The following is a 9629-nucleotide window of genomic DNA, read 5'->3' as shown; positions in this document are numbered from 1 at the left end:
GAGGCGGCGTCGGACTCCATTTGTTAAAACCAAGGCATATTCACCGCAGTTTAGTAAAAGGGAAGAGGCCAGGGATCTCCGTCGTTGGATAGAGATTTCCTGGCCTGTGCAACAGGTGGCTTGCTTGGATGCCACAAGCTGCCTGATGATGAGTCCAGCAATCCGATGCTGCATCATACAGTAGGACACAGGTCGGATCACTACTGCAGCAGGAGGCATCTGCTTATAACAGACGCCTCCTGCTGCATCACCATACGCTATCACTGCTGCTTCCAAGGAGGTAACAGTCATAGCAACTCAGCCCTGTATGCTGCATTGGACATCCTCTTGACTTGTATCCCTGTATTAATAATTATACCAGCTCTGCATACTGTCTTTTACTTACATGTGGTCACTAAACTTTTCAGTAACTTTTATCATCCTTAGATTTCACAGGCGGGCTACATTATTCCCATTACATTGTATCCAGTGGCGGTTCTTGCCACGGGCAAGCGGTACTTTTGCCCGGGGCGCCGCCTTCCGGAGGGCGCCGGCGCCATCCGGAGGGCGCCGGCGCCATCCGGAGGGCGCCGCACCAGGGCAAGATTTGCCACTGTGCCCCCCGCAGTGCCCTGCTGTGCCCCCCCGCTTTGAAGGGAACCAGACGCGTAGTGTCTAGTTTCCCTTCATTGAGAAGACCTTAGTTGTGCGGTGCGCTACGGTCTAGTTTCCCTTCATGTAGAGGACCTTTGCTGTGCAATGCGCGATGACGTCATCGCGCACCGCACAGCATAGTGGCACAGACACTAGGGGTCATAATTGACCTCTAGTGTTTATGTTGTTCTATGGGAGAGACGTAATAAGTTAACGTCTCTCCCATAGATAGAAGAGAGGAGAGGAGAAGAGCGGCGCCGCCGGCGGAGGGGGTCTGCAGCGGTCTGGATCAGGAACGGGGATGGTAAGTATACTTTTTTTTAATTTAATTTTTTCTTTCAGCGTCGTGACCACGCCCCCATTTGTAGCCACGCACCCTATATTTTGTCTGGGGCGCCACAAAGCTAAGAACCGGCCCTGATTGTATCGTCTGACATGAAGCCTTCCACTTATCTATAGGAATTTCATTTTAACATCTGCCTTCTCTTTTACCTGCTCCTGCATTGGACTGGTTAACGAAACTGAGTTCTCAGTGCCTGGAGGCGGGGTTATAGAGGAGGCCCCAATGCATCCTGGGACAGTCAAAGCTTTGCCTGATGGTGCCTCTGGATCAAGATTCCACTCTACACCCCCGATATTTTCCCTGTGGAACACAGTGTACCCTGCTGCAGAAATGATGCTCCAATTACAGGTGATCGTTCCCCCTCTTTTATTTTTTATTGCTGTATACTGACCATGATAGTAACCCTAAACTTATTCAGGAAGTCATATACTTGATTTACATATGGACCAAGACATTTTTACATATTAGGGCTCCTTTACGTCTCCAGAAATTATTTACAAATCCTGCTATCCCGGGATTAGTTTCGGGACTGGGATTAGGAAAAAATATTTAATTTTTTTTAGAAAAATGGTAAAACAGCTCAAATCTCTACACTGGGAATTGGAAGTTAGTCAAATAGACTGATTATACAATGCAAACTGCAATATTCCAAAAAATGTTGGAGTCTTTTTTCATTTTTCTGAAAGTATGACCTAACATAAAACAGGGTGTCATTGCCAATTCATCTTCGGATTTTATTCCCTATATACCTGGCTGCAAAGAAAACAAGTTCAGGCTCTTCGCTAAGGAGGTAATTCCAAGTTGATCGCAGCAGGAAATTTTTTAGCAGTTGGGCAAAACCATGTGCACTGCAGAGGAGGCAGATATAACATGTGCAGAGAGAGATAGATTTGGGTGTGGTGAGTTCAATCTGCAATCTAAATTGCAGTGTAAAAATAAAGCAGCCAGTATTTACCCTGCACAGAAACAAAATAACCCACCCATATCTAACTCTCTCTGCACATGTTATATCTGCCCCCCCTGCAGTGCACATGGTTTTGCCCAACTGCTAAAAAATTTCCTGCTGCGATCAACTTGGAATTACCCCCTAAGTATGGTAAAACTCATGTCCTTATCTTCAGCTGCAATATCACCTCCTGATTCAGCTGTGTCTGACTCATCACCATCTATCTATATTAGGTAAAGTTACATGATCATGATGATCACGGACGTGGCCACTGAGACTGATTGGTGATCAGAGAATACACGGGATTTGGTGCCAAAAATCACTGGAAATGACGGCATCCGAAACTGTCTGGAATCCCTGGATTGGATTCCCTAATTACGCCTTATCTTTAACCTATTCTCCAGTGCAGATGGTTACTCCCCCCAGAAAATTCCTGTGTTGTCACTGGAATTACTTTGCAGGATAGAAAAATGGTTAAATGCATTGAAGTCAATAGGCCTCCAATGCACAGCATTGCTGTACTAATAACTAGCTCCAACATTAATACTGAAAATATACAGAATGTATGGAAGACCTAGTGGAATCTGAGGGGACGCTCAACATCTCCCCCACTAAAAAAAAAGCAATAAAAAAATAAATAAAAAAAAACCAAGAAAACAAAATGGAGACAAAAGAAACATATATGTCATTAAATTTGGTATTGGTCCTATAATTACCTGACAATGGCCCTCATTCCGAGTCGTTCGCTCGGTATTTTTCATCGCATCGCAGTGAAATTCCGCTTAGTACGCATGCGCAATATTCGCACTGCGACTGCGCCAAGTAATTTTACAATGGAGATAGTATTTTTACTCACGGCTTTTTCATCGCTCCGGCGATCGTAGTGTGATTGACAGGAAATGGGTGTTACTGGGCGGAAACAGGCCGTTTTATGGGCGTGCGGGAAAAAACGCTACCGTTTCCGGAAAAAACGCAGGAGTGGCCGGGGAAACGGGGGAGTGTCTGGGCGAACGCTGGGTGTGTTTGTGACGTCAAACCAGGAACGACAAGCACTGAACTGATCGCAGATGCCGAGTAAGTGTGGAGCTACTCTGAAACTGCTAAGTAGTTTGTAATCGCAATATTGCGAATACATCGTTCGCAATTTTAAGAAGCTAAGATTCACTCCCAGTAGGCGGAGGCTTAGCGTGAGCAACTCTGCTAAAATCGCCTTGCGAGCGATCAACTCGGAATGAGGGCCAATGTGATAGCCACTTAGCACAACTAGGAGACAAAATAAACTGTTACTAGCATGGCCCAATCTCTGCCTCTACGGCGATTTTAGCTGCCGGAAAGACTGAGCTGTATTCCAATTTTTATACTCTGAAACAAAAATGATATAATGTTTCAAGAAAATCACCATGAAATTTCCACCGCTTACTTACATATGCTGTATACTTTTATTATCTTTATCTGATTATTACGGTGTTGATATGTCTGATATACATGCTGTTCTTTTCTCATTTCTGTACTGTATGTTGGAGGTATTTAATAAACATATTTGGAAAAGAAAAAAAAAATCACCATGATTCAAATTTAACTTCTTCTATCCCCATTCTGTAGTATTAAAGTTAGACGCTAGTTAGGACAAAAATTCACACCATTTCTACAGGACATACATTCACCTAGATCCTTGCATAAATACATGTACGACACCGGCATCCCAACAATGAAGATCCTGACGTCAGAGGGGGTAAGTGTTTTTACCCGCCTCCCCCTCCTCAACCCCTCCAGGGGTGTAGACTAGAGCTAAGCCTCGGTTGGGAGGGGGTATATGGCGGCTAGGGCTGAAACCCCCTACCCCAATGCGTAACCCTAACCCCACGCTAGTGCCTAACCCTAACCACCCCACCTGGGCCCTAAACCTAAGTGTCCCCGATACTTACCTTTGGGATGTCGGCTGTCAGGATTTCAGCATCGATCACATGACCGCCGGCATCCCATCTATATAATAACTATAGAAGGTCTGTCCTGTCACCTCAATACACGCAGATTGGAAAACTGGGAATTGGGCGGAGCGATGTCGGGGGAGGTGCAGTGGAGGTCAGAACGGAGGTGGTGGGTCAGGATAGAGTGGTGAAAAATGGGGGGGGGGGGGCAGAGCACGTACAATGGGAAGGGGGGGATCAAGTACCGCATCCAATTAACTAATAGATATACTCCGATGGAGGTCCCTGTAGTAGAGCGTCGAAGCAACAGACTAACGTAATATTGTGATGCCTCCATTCACTTGTTGGATTTTCTACATACTGGTGAGTGCACGCCTGAATTATGTATCTGAGATTAGTTTCCAGGTTGGATTGGCTGCTTTTGTACTCAAATGGATTTGCACCCAAAGAAGCAGAAATCTTTACAATGATGCTCATACAACACTGATATATTGCTTTTAAGGCATGATAAAAAGTGTTAAATAAAAAGGAGTAATATCTATAAATAATGTGCCCATAATGAAATCAGTAGCCATATTCCATACACACAGTTGGCACTGAGTAGCACAATGATATCCATGACTATTAGTGAATTGATAAGGTGGAGTCTCAAAAGTATTGGTCATCCCACAAAATCCATAATTATGAGGGTATATATATCTGTCTGGATTCATCCAAGACATATGCTCCTGAGGAAGCTGGCGGTGATCTAGACCAGCGAAACGCGTTGAGCCCTTTTCTCCTCCGACCACGGGCACTGCATTTGCTCTTTTCAACTATCTGGCAAAATACTGGACTTCCAAACCTCCAAGGATCTTCACCAGTGTCATCCATCTGGAATCTCTGAATCTTCCCCTGCTGCTATTGGACCTCGATCTGCAATTGAGAACCAAGGGGATTTCTTCCTGAGACCATGGTAATATCCATTTCTAAAATTCATTGAGGACACTTTGGAGGACTGAGTCCTAGCCAGCATACAAGCACACCTTGCCCTAAATTGAAGTGGTCACATGATAATTTGAGAGACTCTCAATTCCTACTCAACATATTACCCTTTGATTATTAGATTTGTTGTAATCATTTTTAGACTATTTTTAATAAATGTATGAATAATGTTTTATTGATAAATTTGTTTCCATTCATTATTTGAAATTCAGCCGGCGCCAGTATCCTTTTTCCTCCATCCCACAAAATGGCTTCTGTCACTATCTGGGGTGATGGTGCATATGAAACCTCATACCCACTGGCACCAACTCTGAGTGTTCTACCGGCATTTGTGGTACTACTGTAGTTCAACACATAAACACAGATCTGAAAATGGAAACCTAATGCCTCCATACCACCTAGCGATGTTACATATATAGTAACCGCTGCAGTTTACCAAAAACTGCCTGTGCATTAAAGGCAAGTCAAAATATTAAGGTCAATGACCTCTAAGGGCCTCCTAAAAGCAATTAAAATGGTACGTAACAAATGCATGAATAGTTTCACTTGCGTTTGATGCGAAAATCAGACCCCAGGCGGGTAACTGGCCTAAATCCAGAGTATAAGTGGTGACATTAATATTGTCTATGAAAGAAAAAATGTACATGCATTTCTCTGACGTCCTAGTGGATGCTGGGGACTCCGTAAGGACCATGGGGAATAGCGGCTCCGCAGGAGACTGGGCACAAAAGTAAAGCTTTAGGACTACCTGGTGTGCACAGGCTCCTCCCCCTATGACCCCCCTCCAAGCCTCAGTTAGATTTTTGTGCCCGAACGAGAAGGGTGCACACTAGGTGGCTCTCCTGAGCTGCTTAGTGAAAAGTTTAGTTTTAGGTTTTTTATTTTCAGTGAGACCTGCTGGCAACAGGCTCACTGCATCGAGGGACTAAGGGGAGAAGAAGCGAACTCACCTGCGTGCAGAGTGGATTGGGCTTCTTAGGCTACTGGACACCATTAGCTCCAGAGGGATCGAACACAGGCCCAGCCATGGAGTCCGGTCCCAGAGCCGCGCCGCCGGCCCCCTTACAGAGCCAGAAGCAAGAAGAGGTCCGGAAAATCGGCGGCAGAAGACATCCTGTCTTCACCAAGGTAGCGCACAGCACTGCAGCTGTGCGCCATTGCTCCTCAGCACACTTCACACTTCGGTCACTGAGGGTGCAGGGCGCTAGGGGGGGGCGCCCTGAGCAGCAATAAAAACACCTTGGCTGGCGAAAATACATCACATATAGCCTCCAGGGCTATATGGATGAATTTTAACCCCTGCCAGAATCCATAAAAAAGCAGGAGAAAAGTCTGCAAAAAAGGGGCGGAGCCTATCTCCTCAGCACACTGGCGCCATTTTCCCTCACAGCTCCGTTGGAGGGAAGCTCCCTGGCTCTCCCCTGCAGTCACTACACTATAGAAAGGGTTAAAAAAGAGAGGGGGGCACTAATTAGGCGCAGTATTAACAATACAGCAGCTATAAGGGGAAAAACACTTATATAAGGTTATCCCTGTATATATATAGCGCTCTGGTGTGTGCTGGCAAACTCTCCCTCTGTCTCCCCAAAGGGCTAGTGGGGTCCTGTCCTCTACCAGAGCATTCCCTGTGTGTGTGCTGTGTGTCGGTACGTTTGTGTCGACATGTATGAGGAGGAAAATGATGTGGAGGCGGAGCAAATTGCCTGTAATAGGGATGTCACCCCCTAGGGGGTCGACACCTGAGTGGGTGAACTGTTGGAAGGAATTAACAGTGTCAGCTCTTTACAAAAGATAGTGGTTGACATGAGACAGCCGGCTACTCAGCTTGTGCCTGTCCAGACGTCTCATAGGCCGTCAGGGGCTCTAAAGCGCCCGTTACCTCAGATGGCAGATACAGACGCCGACACGGATACTGACTCCAGTGTCGACGGTGAAGAGACAAATGTGACTTCCAGTAGGGCCACACGTTACATGATTGAGGCAATGAAAAATGTTTTACACATTTCTGATAATACGAGTACCACCAAAAGGGGTATTATGTTCGGTGAGGAAAAACTACCTGTAGTTTTCCTGAATCTGAGAAATTAAATGAGGTGTGTGATGAAGCGTGGGTTTCCCCCGATAAAAACTGATAATTTCTAAAAAGTTATTGGCATTATATCCTTTCCCGCCAGAGGTTAGGGTGCGTTGGGAAACACCCCCTAGGGTGGATAAAGCGCTCACACGCTTGTAAAAACAAGGGCTCTACCCTCTCCTGAGATGGCCGCCCTTAAGGATCCTGCTGATAGAAAGCAGGAGGGTATCCTAAAATGTATTTACACACATACTGGTGTTATACTGCGACCAGCAATCGCCTCAGCCTGGATGTGCAGTGCTGGGTTGGCGTGGTCGGATTCCCTGACTGAGAATATTGATACCCTAGATAGGGACAGTATATTATTGCCTATAGAGCATTTAAAAGATGCATTTCTATATATGCGTGATGCACAGCGGAATATTTGCCGACTGGCATCAAGAGTAAGTGCGTTGTCCATTTCTGCCAGAAGAGGGTTATGGACACGACAGTGGTCAGGTGATGCGGATTCCAAACGGCATATGGAAGTATTGCCTTATAAAGGGGAGGAGTTATTTGGGGTCGGTCTTTCAGACCTGGTGGCCACGGCAACAGCTGGGAAATCCACGTTTTTACCCCAGGTCGCCTCTCAACATAAGAAGACGCCGTATTATCAGGCGCAGTCCTTTCGTTCCCATAAGGGCAAGTGGGCAAAAGGTTCCTCATTTCTGCCCGTGACAGAGGGAGAGGAAAAAGGCTGCAGAAATCAGCCAGTTCCCAGGAACAGAAGCCCTCTCCCGCCTCTGCCAAGCCCTCAGCATGACGCTGGGGCTTTACAAGCGGACTCAGGCACGGTGGGGGCCCGTCTCAAGAATTTCAGCGCGCAGTGGGCTCACTCGCAAGTAGACCCCTGGATCCTTCAGGTGGTATCTCAGGGGTACAAATTGGAATTCGAGACGTCTCCCCCTCGCCGTTTCCTAAAGTCGGCTTTACCGACGTCTCCCTCCGACAGGGAGGCAGTTTTGGAAGCCATTCACAAGCTGTATTCCCAGCAGGTGATAATCAAGGTACCCCTCCTGCAACAGGGAAAGGGGTATTATTCCACACTGTTGTGGTACCGAAGCCGGACGGCTCGGTGAGACCGATTTTAAATCTAAAATCTTTGAACACTTACATACAGAAGTTCAAATTCAAGATGGAGTCACTCAGAGCAGTGATTGCGAACCTGGAAGAAGGGGACTACATGGTGTCTCTGGACATCAAGGATGCTTACCTTCATGTCCCAATTTACCCTTCTCACCAAGGGTACCTCAGGTTTGTGGTACAGAACTGTCACTATCAGTTTCAGACGCTGCCGTTTGGATGGTCCACGGCACCCCGGGTCTTTACCAAGGTAATGGCCGAAATGATGATACTCCTTCGAAGGAAGGGAGTTTTAGTTATCCCTTACTTGGACGATCTCCTGATAAGGGTAAGATCCAGAGAACAGTTGGAGGTCGGTGTAGCACTATCTCAGGTAGTGTTGCGGCAGCACGGTTGGATTCTCAATATTCCAAAATCGCAGCTGGTTCCGACGACTCTTCTTCTGTTCCTAGGGATGATCCTGGACACAGTCCAGAAAAAGGTGTTTCTCCCGGAGGAGAAAGCCAGGGAGTTATCCGAGCTAGTCAGGAACCTCCTAAAACCGAGCCAAGTCTCAGTGCATCAATGCACAATGGTTCTGGGAAAAATGGTGGCTTCCTACGAAGCAATCCCATTCGGCAGATTCCACGCAAGAACTTTCCAGTGGGACCTGCTGGACAAATGGTCCGGGTCGCATCTTCAGATGCATCAGCGGATAACCCTGTCACCAAGGACAAGGGTGTCCCTCCTGTGGTGGTTGCAGAGTGCTCATCTTCTAGAGGGCCGCAGATTCGGCATTCAGGACTGGGTCCTGGTGACCACGGATGCCAGCCTGCGGGGCTGGGGAGCAGTCACACAGGGAAGGAATTTCCAGGGCTTATGGTCAAGCCTGGAGACATCACTTCACATAAATATCCTGAAGCTAAGGGCCATTTACAATGCTCTAAGCTTAGCAAGACCTCTGCTTCAAGGTCAGCCGGTGTTGATCCAGTCGGACAACATCACGGCAGTCACCCACGTAAACAGACAGGGTGGCACAAGAAGCAGGAGGGCAATGGCAGAAGCTGCAAGGATTCTTCGCTGGGCGGAAAATCATGTGATAGCACTGTCAGCAGTATTCATTCCGGGAGTGGACAACTGGGAAGCAGACTTCCTCAGCAGACACGACCTCCACCCGGGAGAGTGGGGACTTCACCCAGAAGTCTTCCACATGATTATAAACCGTTGGGAAAAACTCGACAGGTATTGCGCCAGGTCAAGGGACCCTCAGGCAATAGCTGTAGACGCTCTGGTAACACCGTGGGTTTACCAGTCAGTGTATGTGTTCCCTCCTCTGCCTCTCATACCCAAGGTACTGAGAATTATAAGATGGAGAGGAGTAAGCACTATATTCGTCGCTCCGGATTGGCCAAGAAGGACTTGGTAACCGGAACTTCAAGAGATGCTCACGGAGGATCCGTGGCCTCTACCTCTAAGAAGGGACCTGCTCCAGCAAGGACCCTGTCTGTTCCAAGACTTACCGCCGCTGCGTTTGACGGCATGGCGGTTGAACGCCGGATCCTGAAGGAAAAAGGCATTCCGGATGAAGTCATCCCTATCCTGATCAAAGCCAGGAAGGAT

The 9629-nt window shown here is 47.1% G+C and overlaps 1 long non-coding RNA gene across 1 annotated transcript in view; it reads right to left on the bottom strand.

Annotated features, from left to right (window-relative positions):
• Positions 1-3338: 3338 nt before the first annotated feature.
• Positions 3339-9629, bottom strand: part of LOC134935747 (uncharacterized) — a 95584-nt gene continuing 89293 nt past the window's right edge. Inside the window, exon 2 of the long non-coding RNA XR_010180384.1 lies at positions 3339-4765. This is a non-coding gene — a long non-coding RNA (uncharacterized LOC134935747). The remainder of the gene's footprint in view (positions 4766-9629) is intronic.

The sequence above is a fragment of the Pseudophryne corroboree genome, chromosome 6 (genome assembly GCF_028390025.1).
Source record: "Pseudophryne corroboree isolate aPseCor3 chromosome 6, aPseCor3.hap2, whole genome shotgun sequence".
NCBI lineage: Eukaryota > Metazoa > Chordata > Amphibia > Anura > Myobatrachidae > Pseudophryne > Pseudophryne corroboree.
The sequence above is the reverse complement of the archived record's forward strand: the minus strand, read 5'-3'. Positions and strand labels throughout refer to the sequence as shown.